The sequence below is a fragment of the Oenanthe melanoleuca genome, chromosome 13 (genome assembly GCF_029582105.1).
Source record: "Oenanthe melanoleuca isolate GR-GAL-2019-014 chromosome 13, OMel1.0, whole genome shotgun sequence".
In the NCBI taxonomy this organism is placed as follows: Eukaryota; Metazoa; Chordata; class Aves; order Passeriformes; family Muscicapidae; genus Oenanthe; species Oenanthe melanoleuca.
Window position 1 is genome coordinate 4,003,960 of NC_079347.1, and position 19,542 is coordinate 4,023,501.

General features: G+C 50.5%; 1 protein-coding gene across 1 annotated transcript in view; it reads right to left on the minus strand.

The window, feature by feature from the left end:
- HTR4 (5-hydroxytryptamine receptor 4) overlaps positions 1–17,089 on the minus strand; it is a 62,215-nt gene extending 45,126 nt beyond the window's left edge. The window contains exon 1 of the mRNA XM_056502248.1: positions 16,712–17,089. The gene's annotated coding sequence lies outside the window, so the exon portion shown is untranslated. The remainder of the gene's footprint in view (positions 1–16,711) is intronic.
- Positions 17,090–19,542: the final 2,453 nt, after the last annotated feature.

Below are 19,542 nucleotides of genomic sequence, written 5' to 3' on the forward strand. Positions count from 1 at the left end.
GTTACCCATTTGTGACACTCTGTGCTGCACCACAGAGCAGGGAGGGGGATGTAAAAATAAACTAAATTCAGTTTCTGCGTGTCTCATGCTCTCAGTGAACAACTGGACTTATCACTGAGTGACTTTGTTCTTCTCTTTGTAAGGCAAAAAAAAAACCCTTTATAATAATCCTTTAATATCCCTGTAATAATCCTTAATAATCCTTTGCCAGAGCACAGGGTGGTGTGCAGTGATGGTTGCTTTCAGTGCAGTTTTCTGACAAACACTCATTTTTTATGGGGTAACACAGAGCAAAAGATGTTTAGAAACTGTTTAGCCTTCCCCTGGAAATTGCTGTCCCCCTCAGTCAGGAGTTCTGGGAAGTGCAGGGAATCATTTAGTTCCCATCCAGTGTGTGATTCCAGCAGAATTCCTCTCACATAAATAAAGGCTCCATCTAAAGCTGATTTCAAATGGCTCCTCACTTTCTGTAGTGAACATCTCCTAAACTGAAGCTGAGGTTGAATAAAAAAAGATCTGTTGCTCGATTCCCTCCACATTTCACCTTTGGGGGGGTGATTTTCCTCATAGCTCCATCACTGTCAGAGAAAAAGGATTTGGTAGCAGAGGTTAACTGGACCAGATGTTCCAGCCCACGTTAAACTGATATTTTTGAAGTGAGAGTCACCTCAATCCAAAGACAATTTCTTGCTCATCACTGCAAAACCCTCCAAGTGCTGTAAGAGAATATCCTGCCCATGACAACACTTGAGGAACAGGAAATATCAGAGTGATTCATCTTGTTCACTCCCAGATAAAATGACTTTATTTCCAGCCATTTCTGCCAAAGGCACTGCCCCCTCCCACAGCACCTGCTGCCTTCCCTGTCACTGCTGCCTCTGTTCTCCCCATGAAGGACAAAGCTGATAAGAAGTCCCTCAGTTGTCAGCAGAGATTGCTGGGCTGATTTTAACCCAGCATCACTCCAGCAGGTTCAGATGGAGCGCTTTGCTTAACAGAGAAATTAAAAGAGAGATGTGACACATCCCAAAAAATAAAATGGAGTCCAGCTTGAAACAGAGACACTGAAGAAATGTCTTTATATTTCAAAAGCTCTTTAAGGGAATCTCTGGCTTGCCCACCCAAACCACAGGCAGTGGTTTAGGTTTAAACTTGAGTTTAGGGCTGGTGTTCCCAAGGGATGCAGTGGTGCCTAAGTGCCAGCAGCCTTTGCTTGGTGCCCTCTGTGCCTCACAGCAGGTCCTTCTGTCAATATTAAGGTTTAAATTTCATCCTTGAGCACCGAAATAGCCCCACAGACAGCACAGGGCTGCTCCCCAGGAAAGGGCACTGCCCTCCTGCATCAAATATTTACAGCAGCCAAGCTCATGGGCTGCTCAAGGGTGACTTTGGTCCAGAGCTCAGACATCTGCAGCAGATCTTTGCCTGTGCCAGCTCTGTTTGTGTGCAGCTGTAAAACCTGCTGGGATCTTGGCTGTGACAGGGGCACGATGAGGTTCCACAGCTCGCTGCTCTCACCTGCAGCAGCTGCTGCCAGCTCTGCTCTGCAAACCTCAGCCTGGGGAACACCCCACGGGGCAGCCTGGCTCTCCAGAGCACCAAAACTGCACTAAGAGATGTCATTAAAACTAATTGAAGAGGGATGGGTGAGTCCTTTGTGAATTAAAACCAATTGAAGAGGGATGGGTGAGTCCTTTGTGAATTTAAACTAATTGAAGAGGGTCCTGAGCCCTTTCTCACCACCCCTGTCTGATCTGTGCAGGGCTGCCGTGCTCCCTCTCTACTCACACATCATCAGAATCATCATCACACACCATCATATTCCTCAGAACTTACTTCTTCCCTCCTAAAAACACCTTCCAGCTTTTCTCCTCCCACCAGCACCAGGGTGTGGAAAGTGCTGTCCCAGGAAGGCACCAGCTGTTCTTTCTGTGCCAAGTTAAATTGTTTGTTTGCACCAGCTGGAAGTGCTGGTGAGTATGGGAATCCCTCAGCTTTGCCATGGGGGTTGGAGGAGTTTTGGGGTGCCCCTGGGATCCCTGTGCCTGGATCCTCCCTTTCACTGAGTCTCTGGTGATTGTTTGGGAATCATCCCAGGGATTCCTGGCGTCACTCCAAAGGACATTTCAACACATTCTCACCTTTGTCACCCGTTTCTGTCCCTCCCTTGGGTCCCTGTCCTGCCTGCAAACCCCCCAGAGCAGCTCTGCATCACCCAGGCCCAGGAGGGGAGAAGAGGCAGAGAATTCCTCACTGCAGAGAGGATTTACCCACAGCACCAGGGATGGCTCTGATGCCTCCAGTTTGAGCTTTTATATTCCCAGACTCTGCACTGCATTAGGATAAACTCTGAACTCCATAGAAAGTGTCACAAGTTCTCCTCCCAGCTCAGCCACACACAACAATCCTTTCCCAGCCCCAAAAAGTGCAAACAGAGAGAATTGAGGAGAGGATCTGGGAGGGTGGGACTGCAGAACCTGGAGCTGGGATTGGACAATGAACCCAATGTGGGAATGGACCAAAACTGATAAAAGTGTGAAACTCCTGCCTTGGGTCCATCCTGAGTGTAACCTCAGCCAGGCTCTTGCACTGCCCAAGGTGAATCCTTTGATGGATATTATTATTTTATATTATTATTTTAATAGATCCCTGGTTTATTCCTTTACCTCTGCCTGTCCTGTGTTCCAGGGAGTCTCTCTGGGCACCAGCAGGAGCTCAGTTTGTGTTCCCTGCCCTGTTTCCTGCACAGGTTTCTGTGCTGCACTCCCTCTGCTCCCATCTGGAGCTCAGGCACAACCACAGCTTTATTCAAGTGCTGGAATTAAACCCCTCTGGTTTCTTTTTATTGCTGCCATAAGCTGGGCTTGGAGGCTGTGAAACACAAGCAGGAAATCAGCTCCTGCTTTGAAGCCCAGTGCCAAGAGCCAGTTTATGGTTGTGCAGCTGGACTTCAGCAGGAACAGGAGGATCTCCTGCCCTGGGTGTCTTTTCTTGCTCTAATTACTCCTGTGGGACTCTGAGAAATCGCTGGGGTTGTGCTGGATTGCAGCTCCACAGAGGGTTTGGGTAGATAAAAATCTCCTGGGAGAAGAGAAGAGAAGAGAAGAGAAGAGAAGAGAAGAGAAGAGAAGAGAAGAGAAGAGAAGAGAAGAGAAGAGAAGAGAAGAGAAGAGAAGAGAAGAGAAGAGAAGAGAAGAGAAGAGAAGAGAAGAGAAGAGAAGAGAAGAGAAGAGAAGAGAAGAGAACCAGGTCACAAACCTGCAGCCCTCAAACCCTGGGCAGGCTCAGGGCTGTGCAAAAATGCAGAAGAAAAATGCACCCAAAAATACAGAAAAAAGAGAAGCTGGGAGCTGTGGATTTATGGTAAAAGTTTAGGAATTATCAGAAAGCAGTAAGAGCTGCAGAAGAGCTTGATTTTGAACATATTGGTAAAAAAAAATAATTAAAATGAGGCTGATCAGGTGGAAAATATTGGTGATGATTAAGTTGATTTAAGAAAAACAACACAACAAATAAACACTTCAAAAGTTGGACTCAACGATCTTGAAGGTCTTTTCCTACCTGAAGTGATTTATTTTGGACCCTATTAAATGGTGATGTTTCCATCCCCACAGATTAATCAGCACTTACTAATGCTGGTCACTTAGCAAGTCCAGGTAATGGCATCTTTGTCTTTAAAAAGAGTTTTAAAGAGCTGGGAAAAGAAATTCACACATGGTTGGTCTTGATTTCCAGTAAACTTGGACAATCAGGTTTAAGAAAACAAGAATATCAATATTTTGAAAGAATAAAGAGAATAATCTTGGTAATTATAAATCTATCCATTCAAGACTGCTCTCCAGCACCATAATAAAATAGCTCCTAAAAATACAACTCATCAGGAATTAGAGATGGGGAATAGAATTTGGTAAATCAGTAGGAATTAGAGGAAAATAAATTTACCTTCTTGATATTTTCAGTGCTAATCAACAACAGCAGTGATGTAATAAATTGTTGTGACTGGAAAGGTGAGTTGGCACAGCAGGGGCTGTACCCAGAGGGGTTTATCAGCATTTTCCTGCCACCTCCAGGCACTGATTGCAGCCCTTCATTCCTCAAACACAGCAAACCATGCCCTGGGGGTTCAGCTTTACCTGATCCAGGTGTGCCTCTCCAAGGAGGAGAAACCTCAGACAACAGAATCGTGGAGATTTGGTTCTTAAAGCAGCAGGAAAATGGGAAAAAACCCCGAGTAAAACAAAACCTGTGCTTGAGGAGCAGAACTTTCCTCTCCCCCTCCTGCCCCGGGAGAGAGCAGAACTCCTTTGGGGTTTCAGACTCTCTCAGATGAGATTTAATTAATCAGGAGAGTAAAAGCTGCTGGGAGCTTTGGGTCAAGATTTCCCTTTTTGAGAGCCCTTAATTGCTGTAAAATTGGGATGAAGGAGGCACAGGGATCCTGGGCAGCTCTGACTTTTCTTCCCAAACTAATCCCAGCTCGTCCCAGACACTCAGGGAGAATCAATCCCAATTCCACCAGGTTCTCTAATTACAGCCCGAGCTGCTAATGAGTGCTTGATTAACCCACTGCTGCTGCTTTATCACGCTAAATAAATAATTTCCACTCTCCTCTGGTGCTGTTTGCAGAGCTCATTTCCCATCCAGAGCTTAGTGCCAGCCCTTACCCAGGTGTGAAAACCTCACACCTGGAATGGGGAGGAATTTCTGCATGGAAAAGGTGAATAAACCCTGCCAGGGGCTTCTCATTCTCCCCACCCCAGCAGGGCTGACTGCCCCTCTCCATTCCCTTCTGAAATTATCAAAAAGAATCTTCTAAAAACCATCCTGAAAGCATTTTGCAGTTCCCTTGTTGCTCCTGAGGAGAAATTTCCACTTTTCATTCCCATGCACAAATAAACTCTGACTTTCTGCTCTTCCAGCCACCACGAACATCCCAGCAAATAAATTGGTGAGAAATCCCGTGGGAAAGCAGATTTTTAACTGAATATTTGACATCAGTTTTTAATTAGTTCTGAATTTACAGTGGCAACGATTAGCAATGAAAACCTGATTTGGTCCCTAAGATAATTCAACAGGACAAAAATATCAACATTCTGTGACTTTTATGTCCCTTGGAACTGAACAGAAACAGCTGCAGCATCAGCAACCAAGAAATTGCAATGACACAAATTAGCACAGAAAAAAAAATAAAATCTGAATGTTGTCAGGGTCTGTGATTGGTATTTCTTAATCTAAAATTCATCTGCATCTAAAAACATCCATTATAAAGATCAGTATCCAGGTATTTCTAGAGTTCTCAGGAGTGAGATGTTCCTTTTTCTGGAGCTCACCTGGCTGGGGTGTGTTCCTAAATGAGTGTGGAGGCTGCAGCTTGCCCAGGCTGCAGGGATTTATGGATGGGATGCTCTGGGGTCTTTAACAACAAAATTTTTGGTCCCAAGCAGGTAAAGCAGCTTAAGAAAAACCTGAAATTTCTGTGAAAAATGTGATGTACAAGTTTGTTCTTTGTGGATTCATTTGGGGCAGGAGCTTCTGCTGGCCAGGAAGGCTGGAAATCCTCTGAATTCAAGGTTCTTTGGGGCATTTTTCACCAAAATTCCTTTATTTTCACCTGCTGAAGCTCCTGCTCTCAATTCTGATCGTGCATCAGCTGAGCCTGAGCGTGCCCAGCCCCAAACAACTGCAGAGCCTCCAAATTGTGCCACAGAAAAGCAAAACTTGGCAACATTTTCCAGCCAAGAGTTGCAGAAGGGAACTCACCCCTTGCCCAGCACAGCTCTAGAATTTTTTTCCTCCTTTCCAGGCTCCCACTGGCAGCACAGGGATGTGTGGGGACTGCACAGCACCTCTGCAAATTGTGCAGCTGTTTACAAAAAAACCCAAAAATGGCTTTAAAACTGTGATTTCCCTCTCCCTCTCTGGATCACAGGGGTGGAGGAGGAGCTGCAGCCTACAGATGCAGTTTGAGGCTGCTTTTAAAAACTTCCATGTGGGTGTTTGCCAAAAAAGCTTTTTTTTTTTTTTTTTTTATATTTTATTTTCTCCCCTGCTAGTGAAACAACTGACTTTTCTTCATATTTACACAGTCCCTCAGAAAGCAAATGAAAAACTCCTCCTGAGGAGTTGCAAAGTATTAAATTAGCCAAAAGTAAATGTTATTTTTGGAAAACGAGCTCCAGGTGTGGCTGCCAGGCTCCTTCCACCCAAAGCTGCAGCGTTTGAGGGAACAAAAGAGGCAGGACATGACAAAATGTCACTGCTATTGGAATAAAAACAGAATTACTCTCAAGTAAAAGCTGCTTGCATTTCACCTGGATGCTGGCAAGGAAATCAGGGGGGCTCTCAGTCCCCCCAAGCCAAGGGAGTCACTTCAGTCACTCACAATGAATAATTTATAATTTTGGGGTTTTTTTTCATTTCTATTTTTCATTTTTGCTCTCCCTGATCCCTCCACACGCTTTTACCATCCCATACTTGTCTGCCTTGAGTTTCTTTTACCCTGAAATCCTCTGACTCCAGCAGAGCTGCATTTTTAGTGGGTCCTAACTTACCCTTTAAAGAAATTATTCCTTTGAGGAATAAAACACCCACCTTAACTAGAGTTGATTCTCCCACTGCATTAATTCTATTAATTAATTCTATTTCCTTCACTCCAATTAAATATAATTTCTACCAGCACAAGAGATCCAGCTCACTGTGGCCAGATCCTTTAGGAATTAAAGGTAGCTCAGATTTTGGAGTGCAAATTTATTGATTTTTATCACAAGAGGAGTTGCTGCCTGCCTTGAAAGAAACTCCACCATCCTCAGCTGCCTCTGGGAGCTGCTGCAGACAGAATACAATTCCAAATAGCAGTGATAAAGGATAAATAATCATTAAAAAAGGTTTGGTTTACAGCTGAGGCTGGGAAGGGCCAGGCAAGGTCACAGAGCCTGCAGCGGGCTGTAAAAGTTAAATGTGGATTTATCAGGATTGGATCCTCTGCAATAAACCTGCCTGCACACCTGACCTGCCTGACATCTTTCCTAATACCCCAACAGATGCACAGAAGCATTTTGTAGGGTTTGGCACAAACTGCTCAAGGTCACTGCAGGCAGAGCTGGGTGAATTTTCACTGGCATGAGAACGTGGATGGAGAATTTGTGAATTTCTTGTTCTGTGTCCTGCTGGGATTTGGGACCTCGGCCTGCATCCATCCTCCCCTGCACCTGGAAATCCCAGATGTGGTGGCAGCGCTGGAACTGACCTCCCCAAACCATTTCTGCACTGTCTGGTGCAGCCCTGCTCCTCCTCCTCCTCCTCCTCCTCCTCCTTCTCCTCCTCCTGTTTCTCTTGCTCCTGCTCCTTCTTCTCCTCCTCCTCTTCCTTCTTCTCCTTTTCCTCCTCCTTCTCCTTTTATTCCTCCTGCTCCTCTTCTTCCTCCTTCTCCTTCTCCTCCTCTTCCTCCTCCTTCTTCTCCTCCTCCTGTTTCTCTTGCTCCTGCTCCTTCTTTTCCTCCTCCTTCTCCTCCTCCAGCTCCTCCTCCTCTTCCTTCTCCTTTTCCTCCTCCTTCTCCTTTTATTTCTCCTGCTCCTCTTCTTCTTCCTCCTCCTTCTTCTTTTTCTTTTCCTCCTCCTCCTCCTCCTCTTTCTTCTCCTTTTCCTCCTCCTCCTCCTCCTATTTCTTCTTCTCCTTTTCCTCCTCCTCCTCCTCCTCTTTCTTCTTCTCCTTTTCCTCCTCCTCCTGCTCCTTTTTCTTCTCTTTTTCCTGCTCCTCCTTCTCCTTCACTTTTTTTTTCCCTTCTCTTCTTTCTCCTCTTCCTTCTCCTGGCTGAGCCCCCCGAGCCTTTCCCTTACCCAGAGCTGCCTTGGAGCTTTCCAGCACCCCTGAGAGGTTGCTGTGTTTTCTGAGGTGTGCACAGGCTGTGCAGAGCACCGGGGGCTCTGATCTCAGATCCCCTCTGCAGGGCCGGGCTTTGCTGTGCTCCCAGCAGGGTTTATCCTGCTCCAGGCTGAAGGCACAGCTCCCTTCATGTTCTCCATCCATCTGCTCCCCTTGGCTGCCTCAGCACATCCCACTGCTACAAACCTTCCTCACCCACAGCAGCGGACACTGAATTGTCTCTTTGCCCTGCTCTGGGTGGTGCAGAGGTGAAGCTTGAGCAGAAATCACTGCCCAGGGCAGGCAGGGACACCCAGCTCCAGGGGCTGGCTCAATTCCCTGGAAACTGCTCCCTCCAGGAATTCAGGCAGCAATCAGATGTTCCCCCACCCTGCTTTCCACCAGGAATTGGGATGGGGTCAGGGAAGGGGCAGGGCTGAGATGTGAGGAGGGGACGGATCCAGCTCAGAGGAGGAACTGACGTTGCAGATTTTGCCCTGCTCATTTTACAGTAAATAAAGAATTAAGGAAGATTGCTGGAAATGTGTCCATTCAGGCAGCAGCTGAATTTCCTGTGAATTGCTTTGGGGGGAGGAGAAGAGTGGAGCCATCACAAGGAGCAGTGAGTGACTGTGGGAGCCCAGAGCCTCACTCTGCACGTGTGTGCCAATGATAGAAACAGAGCTGTGCTCTCACAAAAACCCCTCTTACTGAATGAGGGTGAGCATGAAAAATAAATCCATCTCCCAGGGAGACAGAGAGTGCCAAGTCATTTAGCAGGGAATTGTTTTGGAAGTTGGAGCAGCCCCAGTTCTCCCAGTGGCTCCCACTGCCCTGGCACTGGAGCCAGCTGAGCACAGGGTGAGGAATTGCATGGAAAGGACCAGCCCAAACCACAGAAATATGGGATGCTTGGGGTTGGAAGGACCTCAGAACTCATCTATTCCACCCCTGCCATGGCAGGGACACCTTCCACTGTCCCAGGTGCTCCAAACCCATCCAGCCTGGCCTTGGGCACTGCCAGGGGCAGCCACAGCTGCTCTGAGCACCCTGTGCCAGCCCTGCCACCCTCCCAGGGAGGAATGTCCTCCCAAAATCCCATCTCAACCCACTCTCTGCCAGCTGAAGCCATTCCCTGTGCCCTGGCTCTTGTAAAAAATCCCATCAGATTAACCCCATCCTGTGCCAAGCCTGGCCTTGTTCCTGCTCCTCCCTGGGCTCACAGGGAGGGGAAGCTGCTGGGAAACCAGGAGATATTTGGATTTTCATCCTGGATGCACTTGGGAAGAGGGAAGGAGAGCCTGTGCTAACGTCACAGCTCTCAAAGCCAGCCAGGGCAACCAGCAAGAAGTGGCTCTGAACAGGGAAGCAGGAAGCCCTGAGCTGACACAATCACCTGCCCTGTTATCTGAACCTTTGGTTTATTATGTTTAACCAGGCTTTTGATCTAAAGGAAGAACATCCCAAGAGAAAACAGCACCAAAATCTTTTGTCAGCAGCAACTCTGCAGATCCAATAAAGCCTCAGAACAGCATCAGGATCCAGCAAACAGCTTTTCTCTGAGATCTTGGCTTTTTCTCAGAAAACCACATTGCACTGAAATCAGACTTTCCCAACAGGAAGTTTCCATTTGCCACTTAAAAAACCAATTCACTACCAAGAAAATGTGTCATGCAGTTGTTCCAGCTCTGTATTTCTTCTCAGGGCTGGAGCAGATTCTGAGGCCATGGAGAGAAGACTCAGATGGAGGAGAAGGCCTGGCAGAGACCCTGAGGAGCTGTTTCAACAGAGCCAGCAATATTTTAACCTGCTGTGGATGACATTTGGAGATGGAGATTCCACATCCTCCTTATGCACTCTCCCAGGGGAAGCACATGCAGGGATTTTTTTAGGCTCTCTCCTCAACCTTCCCTGCTGTGTTTTATTGCTGTGACTTCCTTTCCTGCCCTCGACAGCCTTGGTTTATTCCTCTTGCTGCAGGCACTGGCTCAGAGCCCCCTGCCCCAGCTCTGCTCGTTCCTGGGAGCTCCCAGATCCCTCCTGTGGCTTTCCTGAGGTGCAAAGCTGAAAAGAGCACTGGGAGGGGGGATCCCACCCTGCTGCTCCCATCCCACCCTCTGCAGGAGCACTGCTGCTGCCTTTGCTCTCCTCCAGCATTACCTGGGGGGTTTGGTGATTCCCAGTTTTCTGTGTGTGATTTCCATGTCCTTTTCCATGCAGTTTCTGCCTAACTGATGGAATCACAGAATATTTGGGTTGGAAGGGAGTTAAAACCCACTCAGTGCCAACCCTGCCATGGCAGGGACACCTTCCCCTGTCCAAGCCTCATCCAGCCTGGCCTTGGACATTCCAGGGATCCAGGGGCAGCCACAGCTGCTCTGGGCACCTGTGCCAGGGCCTCAGCATCCCCACAGGCAGAACAATCCCAATTCTCTCAGCCTTTCCCACCCCCCTTGGCCTTTTCTCCATCCCCTCCTCGCACAGGCAGTGATTCCTGCCTTGGCACAGCTCCATCCTCACCAGCTCCATGAATTTCCCTGTGAAGATCCTTCCCAGGGATGGACACAGCCCCACAGGAAGGTCTCTGCAGGGACACTGGGATTTTGCACTGATCCATCTCCCTGGTTTCTCTATGGGGGAAGGCTGACCCCAAATCCTCTGAGTTCCTGACATGGACATCTCTGTCCCTGGGGATGGCAGCTTGTCCCAGCATGTGGCACAGTGCCCTCCTGCAGGTTCCATGGTGGATGAGAGAATTCCAGAGAGTGCATCCCACTGCAGAGGCCATCCCACATTCCTCTCCATCTATTTCCTGCTGTCATTTTTAGCTGGGTTTTGTTAAGTCTCCATCACCTAAAAATGCTTCCATGTGCCAGGATTGGAGCTTTCAGTCTCTTCTGTGTTGCCTATTTTTGGATCCTTGGTCTGGGCTCTCCTTGCTGATTTATTTTTGTGTGTTTGTTTTTAAATAAACAAAAGCTGGAACAGTGAATGTCTGGGCACCCAGAGAGTGGTGAGGGATCAGATGTTTGCTAAAGAGGAGGGATGTGGAAAAGAAAGGAATTGCCTGGGAAACACTGCAGAGGCAGAAGACCTCAGCTCATCTGTCAGGAGGGAATTCTTGGGATGCAAACAGAGGGAAACATTAATCCAAACCAGAATTAATCTGCTGCCACCATCAGCATTATTGCTAATAACAGGCAGTGGGGTGTGCTCCCAGCCCTTCCTCATTGCCAGAATTCCTGGCAGCAGGAATTCCTGGCTGCTGGAAACCCTTCCTCTGCTCCAAGCTTTCCTTCTCTGAACTAAGATTTCCCCTGGCACTCCCATCTTACAGATATTTGTGCTCACACAGCCCTGACCTCACCCCAGACTGCTCCCCACAAATCAACAACCCAGATTTCTCCTCCCTTTTAGCATTTAAGTGGTGAATGGCTGTTCCATGGAGCAGGGAAATCCTGAGCTGAATGGGCAGAAGGAAATCCCTTCTCCCTCCAGCTCCCCATCCCCTGGTTATGTTTTAATCATCCTGCTCTCTGTATTTTATTAAAAGCAAACACAAGTGCAGGAGGGCTGCTTGTTTTCCTCCCTGAGCTGCAATAGAAGGGATCTGATCAATAAAACAGCTCAGCCAAGCAGAGCCCCTGGAAATCTGGGCACTCATAAAAGGCATCTCTGCAATTAGCTTTTATCAGCTCTGTGATTTTCTGCTGACCCAGGAGGAGAAGCCCAGACCAGGGAGGAGATGCTGGCTCTGCACTTCCCTGTGCCCCTGTGCCACAGGACAGGTTGTTCAGGAAGATTTTGGGGCTGAATTTCCTGTTTCTGAGGGTGGATCCATGTGCAGCATGGAAGTCAGAGAGGGGATGAAGGCAAAGAGGAGGAGGAGGAGGGAGAGGGAATTTCATTTTCCACAGCCCAGGCTCCTGGTGCTGGCACAGAGGCCAGCAGGACCTGTTCCACTGTCAAATTTCAGTTTATGCCCCTGAATGCCTGGCCAGCCTGGAGGTTTGGTGGTAGCTCAGCAGATATTCCTTGCAGGGTTCACTCTGACTCTGCCTTCTCCTGTTTTGACTCTTGCACCCACAAAGCAGCTACTGGCACAACATTCTGCTGGTTTTTAACACCCCTGGAAGATGTTTTCCCTCCATCCTTAACCCCCTGCTCATTACTAATTCACAGATTCCTTTAGCCTCCCTTATCAGACACCTACATGTTCTAATTCCTAATTTATATTCATTGCTGCAACTTTCCCTTATTTTTCTGGGGATGGTGTTGATTTGGTTTGGGTTTCTACTTTATTTCCCTTTTCCCCTTCTCTGCTGAATGATAAAAATTTTGCTTGGCAGTTTTTCCTGTTAGGGAAAACATGTTTTTGTAACAATCCCATGGAGGGCCCATGGAGAAGAAACACATTCCAGTGCTTTGGCTGATCTAAAACCAGCCCTGAGTTCTGGCAGACAGAGCTCTGAGAGAGGTTTTAATGGTGGCAGCTGTGACTCCAGTGAGGTTAAAGCAGCCATAAAGAGCCAGATCACCACAAACATCCTCCTCACACTTTTCTGGAACCAGCCTGGCTCTCACCTCACCAATAGTTTCACTACAAGGTCCCAGCTGAGGAGCCCCAAAAAAGCCAGGACACCTCAGAACAGCTTCTGGCATGATGAGCAGGGAAGGGCTCAGCTGCATCCTTCAAGTTTTCCCAGGAAAATCTCTGAGAAAAGTTTAACTGTGACATTCCTGATGTTAAAGCAGCCCTGGTTCACCACAAAACAGGGGATTCATGAGGCCAAATTAACCCTTCAGCACCTGGAAAAGGTGCTGGGAGCTTTCCATGGGTGCTGGGAGAGCTGGCAGGGATAATGGGGAATTTTACTCATTTTGAGGAGTCCCAGGCATAAAGCTCAGGCAGAGCTCAGTGTGGACACTGCAGGCACAAAGAAAAGAGAGGAGGGGGTGGTTTGGGGTTTGTCTGGGAAGGAGCAGTGCCTGGCCCAGGGAGCTGCTGGGGCAGGACTTGTCTGTGCCCCCCAAACCAAACAGGGAAAGTCCAAGTGAATCTGAGCCCTGCAGGTGGGTCCAGCCTGAGCTGGGACAGAGCCCTGGAGCCAGCCAGGGGGGCAGTGGGTGCAGCTGGAGTGGGATCTCACCCAGCTGGATTTCAGAGCTGTTGAGTCTGTGCAAAGCTCCCTGATCTCAAGCACAAGTGTGGGGGTGAGAACCTTTGGAGATGCAGGAGGTGAGGGCAGGGTGGAGGAGGGATGGGATTCACTGGAGGCAGGGCTCTGAGCTGCTCAGGGAAATCAGAACCCACGAGAGAATCGTCTCCCTGCCCAGCTTGGTGCAGCAGGTCCAGCTGCCAGCCAAAGCCAGGCTCTGGAAAACCCACCAGACCATGCCCAAAACACCCAACACCACCCACAAAGTGGCTTTTCACCCTCATCTGCCCCTGCCAGGCTGCTGGCAGGACCCAGGGGTGACTCTGGAGCAGCTGCCATCCCCTGAGCAGCCCCTGCAGCTCCAGCGATTTTCTCTCATTGTTTCCCTAATCACATCAAATCCCCAAGTCCCAGTTGTGTTCCTGCAGAGTAATTTGCTTTCCCCAGTCTCTGCCTGTGCCCCACGTCTGCAGCCACTCCTCAGGGCTGAGGGCAGCCTGAATTAGATTATGGGCTCTAATAAAAATTAGTCTAATGGAATTACACAACAAGACCAGATGAAAAGCAGCTGCTTTGCAAATCCTGGGCTTGGGCTGGTGTGAGCTGAGGGAACAATCATGGATCATCCCTTTCCCATCTCCTGCCCCACACATCCACCCTCTGCCTCAGCTGAGGTAACATCTCCCTGACAAATAATAATGTAATAAAGGTAATTCCACAAAAAATGCACCAGGAGAGCAGGGAATGCCAGGAAACAGAAGTGCAAGGAATTAAATGCAAAAGCCATGATGCACCTTCCCCCCTTTTCCACAAACTCACCACGATGAGTTTTTCACACTCTGCTTCCTCCAGGAATCAACCAGATTTACAAAGAAACATTGGTACCATTTAATTGGGTGTATTGGTCTTTTTAGAAAGATTTTTTTGAGACACTACTTAAGGAATGAGGCACAGGAATCAGAACAGGAGACAGTCTCTAACTTGACACTCATCAGTGTCTTTTTCTGCAAATGGGCCAGGAAAGCCCTACGTGGATATTAATTAATTAATTAATTAGTAGTGTTCCCATGAGAGATTTTCTTTAACCCCCAGAACTTGGCACTGTCAGCCACAGGTTCTCAGGATTTACAAACATTCACTGCAGTCACAGAATCCCAAATCCCAGAATCATTTGGGTGGGAAAAGCCCTCCCAGCCCATGGAGTCCAGGCTGTGTCCCATGCCCAGTCCTGAGCACACCCAGGAATTCCTTTCACTCCAGGGATGGGATCCAACCCTCCCTGGGCAGTTCCATCCCTGAGCTCCCTTTCCATGCAGAAATTCCTGCTGTGCCCACCCTGAGCCTCCCTGCCCAGCTGAGTCCTTGTGGATCCCCAGCAGCTGCAGCCAGAGGGGCTCCTCAGTGAAATAACTCAGATTATTTCCATTTGTGCCTCTGTGCACAAACCCTGCCCTGCATCCTCTGTCCCACGTGCAGCTGCATCTCCCTGAATCCACCTGGGAACTCCTTCCAAAAGTTCCAGGTATTTCCCACCCAAAGCACCCAGCCCTGTTCTGGCAGGCACCCATCCCTTGCTCTTTGTCCTGCCTCAAACTTGCTGGAATAGCTGGAAAAGAGGAGCAAACATGGGAAATCTGAGGCGTGGCAGCTGGCTGCAGAGGATGGAGAGGAGGGGGAGAAGCAGAAGCACTGCTGGCACTTGCAGGAGCACAGTTGGCACCGAGGAGCTGAATCTATGATTTGGAGACTTCCTAGAAGGCCTTAATGAGCCAGAGCACTCTGACTTTTACATCAGTGTTTACAGAGTCCTGGGCAAACTCAACTGCTGCTGTCAGAGCCTGCTTGGGAAATAAACACACCTTGGTGTAGAGGGAGTTATCTGAGCACCTCAGGCTGCCTCGTGTTTGTCTTTCAACGGGCAGTGCTGGCAGAGGGAAGGGGCAGAGGGAAGAGGGAAGGTCCCAGAGCAGAGGAAGCTGCTGCTGCTGCTCCTTGCCCATCTCAGCAGCCCCATTCCTGTGGGAATGCTCCCATCCCTGGGGCTCTTCCCCAAGGAGTGGCACTGCTCAGCTGCTGAGAGGGACCTCAGCAGACCATCCATGGCTCCCTTACACCGACAAAACACAAATCATCTCCTACAAAGCTCCACCCTGCCTTGGTCGAGCTAAACCAGCCAACTGCAGTAACAGGGGACAGAGAAAAGTCACCCTCCTTCAAGAAACACTGGGCAATATTCCCAGGATTTTGGTTTTGAGAAGAAATGAAGTCATGGTGACATCACACATTTCAAAGCACTCTCCAGGCTGTCTGGGAGCCTGGAGCTGGCAAACCAGGGCTTGGCTCCTTCCTCACTGCCCTCAAGCAGCACTAGCCTGCAGCTGGGTAATTGCTTTAACTACTCACCCTTCTGTCAAGTTTCTGGGGGTGAAGTTTGTTCTGGAGCAAGGGGAGATGCCTCAGGGGGCTGAGGAATGACACTGCTCTCTCAGTCCCAGCACAGCTCTGTCTGTCCTGGACTCAGATCCACCCACTGGCTCCACTCCCAGCCCCTGGATCAAAGCACCCAGGCTTGAGCAGGGCTCGTGTGAGCTTCTCTCGCTCTGGAGTAATTCCGAGCAAGCCCCAGCAGCAGTGAAACGCTTTAACCTGGGTGACACGGGCTTGGAACGGATACAGAGCCCGGGGAGCTCCGGAGCCTCTGCACTCTGGACCCGGGGACACAACGGGCACAGCACAGAGCTGGAAAACACCTTCCCTCACCACAGCCACAGAGCTGCCAAGGCTGGAAAACCCCTCCGGGATCCTCGAGTCCAACCATCCCCAGCACTGCCAAGGCCACCACTGAACTGTCCCCACGTGTCACAGCTGTCCCCAAGCGCCACAACCCGCCCGTCCCTGAACTTTGCCAGGCACAGCCATTCATCCTCGCTTAAGAGAAGTTTCCCACTCGTGCAGAGCCCGCCGAGCCTCCCCTCCCGGTGATTTCCCGTGCCAGGGGCTCCTGCTCTCTGCCAGCCTCAGTCCCGTCCTCCTGCGGGTCAGTGCTGCCCAGTTTGTGCCCAGTTTGTGCCCAATTTGTGCCCACAGGAGCCGCACATCCCGCTCGCTGCCACCTTCACCTGTGCGACCGCACACGCACCAACCTTCCCTCGCTCCTCCGAGCGCTCCGGGCTCTGCTGCGCGCCGGGGACAGCGGGGACCGAACATGGGGGACACCTGGCACTAAACACCGGGGACACCGGGCACTGAACACGATGGGGACACCGAGCACTGCACATGGGGGACACCTGGCACTAAACACGATGGGGACACCGGGCACTGAAAACGATGGGGACACCGGGCAATAAACACGATGGGGACACCGGGTACCGAACACGGGGGACACCGGGCATCGCACACGGGGCACCGGGCACCGAACATGGGGAACATCGGGCACCGCACATGGGGGACACCGGGCACTGAGCACGATGGGGACACCTGGCACTAAACATGGGGGACACCGAGCTCCGTGTCCAAGGGTTTCCTTGCTGCCCGGGGGACGCCGAGCACCCGGTGGGAGATACCGGGCACCGCAGCCGCATCCCCCCCGCCTCTGCCAGCCTCTCCCAGGGCGAGGAGGGCGAACAGCGGGTTTGCCCCCATCCCCACCGGACCCTCCACCCACGCCGCTCCCTCCGCCGCCTCCTGCTCACCGTGGCCGGGGCAGAGCCCCGCGGAGCCCGGCGCGGCTCCCCCGGCGCTGCCGCTCATCCTGCCGGCCGGGACGGTGTCCGGGTGCTGGATGCGGTGTCCTGCTCAGCTGCGGGATGCTGTGCGTCCTGCCCAGGTGCTGGATGCGGTGTGTCCCCGCCCAGCTGCGGGATGCGGTGTTTCCTTCCCTCCCAGCTGCGGGATGCGGTGTCTCTGCCCGCCCAGGTGCGGGATGCTGTGTGTCCTGCTCAGCTGCGGGATGCGGTGTTTCTTCCCTCCCAGGTGTGGGATGCGGTGTCTCTGCCCGCCCAGGTGCGGGATGCTGTGAGTCCCTCCCAGGTGCGGGACGCGGTGTTTCCTTCCCTCCCAGGTGCGGGACGCGATTTGTCTGCCCGCCCAGGTGCGGGATGCGGAGTTTCCTGCCCGTCCAGGTGCGGGATGCTGTGTGTCCTTCCCAGGTGTAGGATGCGGTGTCTCTTCCCTCCCAGGTGCGGGATGCCGTGTGTCCCGCCCAGGTGGGGGATGCGGTGTGTCCCTCCCAGGTGCGGGATGCGGCGTTTCCTTCCCGCCCAGATGCTGGATGCGGTGTCTCTGCCCTCCCAGGTGAGGGATGCTGTGTGTCCTGCTCAGCTGCGGGATGCGGTGTTTCTTCCCTCCCAGCTGCGGGATGCGGTGTCTCTGCCCGCCCAGGTGCGGGATGCCGTGTGTCCCTCCCAGGTGCGGATGCGGGGCTGCGCTCCCGCCCGTGGCTCCTCCCCGCACGGAGAGCGGGGGATGCCCGGCCCTGTCCCCGCCCCGCTGGGGGAAAACCGGGGCCGCTCCCCCCGGGAAAGCGGCCCCGAGCTCGGCCCGTGTGCCCCCGGAGCCGTGTGAGCGCGGTGCCCCTCTCCCTTTATCCCGGTGAATTCCTCGCTTTCGGAGCAGCTTCAGGGATCGGTGGTTTGCTTTGGTTCGGCTGCTTGCGTGCAGGAGGGAAGTGGAGCGAGCCCATCTTGCTATAACTTGCTCGATAGGAACTGCTTTTTAAAGATCCGAGGGGTTTTGGCAAGGACCTTTCAATGGATTTGTCAAAACAAACAAAAAAATTGGCGGCGTTTCCAAGCACGCTGCAAAGGCTTTTTCAGTCGCAGCATCAGTCCAGCTCCCCTGACATTATTGGAGCTTTGGCAGCTGAAATCTGGCCCTGATATCCTTAGCAAAGCTCAGTCTTGGCAGAGCAGGACACCACAAGCAGCTCATCAGCTGAACTTTTAAAATACCCACTGAAAAGTCCGACTGAGCACAAACCCAGGATGTGAGCAGCTCCAGGTGTGGTCACCTCCACCTCTCACTTCTCCAGCTGCAGTTTGGGGGTTTCAAGCTCCAGTGCCTTTGTCCAGTCACTGAGATCTTCAGGCTGGGATTTCTCAGAGCAGAACTTCTCTGGATTCACAGGGAGACCCAGAGCACGCTCGGGGTCAGAGAAGTAATTTGGTTTTTGGAGTATTTCCATGCCCTTTAATCACAGCTGAGGTCCTTGGATTCACAGGGAAACCCAGAGCACAGGGTCAGAGTTCAGAGAAGTCTCAGGTTCAGAGAAGTAATTTGGTTTTGGAGCATTTCCATGCCCTTTAATCACAGCTGAGGTCCTTGCCCCTGGAAAAGGGACATCCCCAATTGTGTGTGGATGCAGGAGAAACCAGAGCACCCACAGAACTGCAATATCTGCTGCTTGCCAACAAAATAGATTAAAATAGTAAATGTATATTAAACATATTATCAACTTCTTGATAGGATTCATTTTTTTAAGATCTGGTGGGTTTTGGCAAAGATTTTTCAGTGATTTTCTCAAAAATTTGGTGGTGTTTTCAGGCAGTGCAGGCAAACACCACCCAGGCTGCCAGGCTCACGTGTGCTGTGTGTGTTTGTCCATCACTATAGAAACTGAAAGACAGAATAAAAAATAACATTAACAAGAGTAAAACACATCCAATCCACAAGAAACGTGTCACAATTGGGATTTTATCAGACTCAAAGGAGCAAAACCAAAGTGAATGAATCTGGTCTGGGTGGAGCTATTCAAGAGTTTCTAAAACAATTTTGGTTTGCCTTCATTTTCCTCTCCATGGTGCTGATGTGAGTTTTTTTGGACGTTATTAGTATTTACTAATAGTAGACACTAGTGGTAGCTACTCACTAGTGCAGCCTGAGCTTCATGCTGAATTTATATGTAAATATATGTGGAGCAAACGATTGTAATTCTTCTTGGCAAATCTGAGTGCTCAGAGCAGCTCCTCACCTGCCTTCCAAGGTGCTCCAGGATCTCCAGCAGCAGCTCCTCAAGGGGAAAAATGGCACAAAAGAGAAAAATCAGAGTGAAGCCCTGAGCCCAGCCCATCCTGAGTCTGCAGGAGGGGGAGAACTGAGGATAAATGAGTTTGTCGGTGTTTGAGCGGGGTGGGGGCCAGCAGTGCTCTGGGGAGGGTTAAAGGTGCTCTGGGAGGGGATTTGGTGCCTGGAGAAGGCTGAGCCCACCCCCTTCCACCCTGGCTGTTCTGAGCCTGAACCGTGCTGAGCCAGTGCTGGACCGTGTTCCACCTCTCAGTGCAGGTTCCTCTGCAGGATTAGAAGTTTATTCCACCTGAACGAGGTGCCTAAAAAAATGGAATTAAATTTTTAAACTGTAAAATTGGAAAGGATTAGAGAGGGAGATAAAGCACTGGGGTTTTTTGTGGTTTTATTCTGTTTTTCCTCCCCTCCTCCTTTTCTTCCTGCTCTGACAATGATGAATCCCAAGATCTGGTTGGGAAAGAGAGTGGCTGAGTGATTCATCGGGACTGAATCACGGTCACTC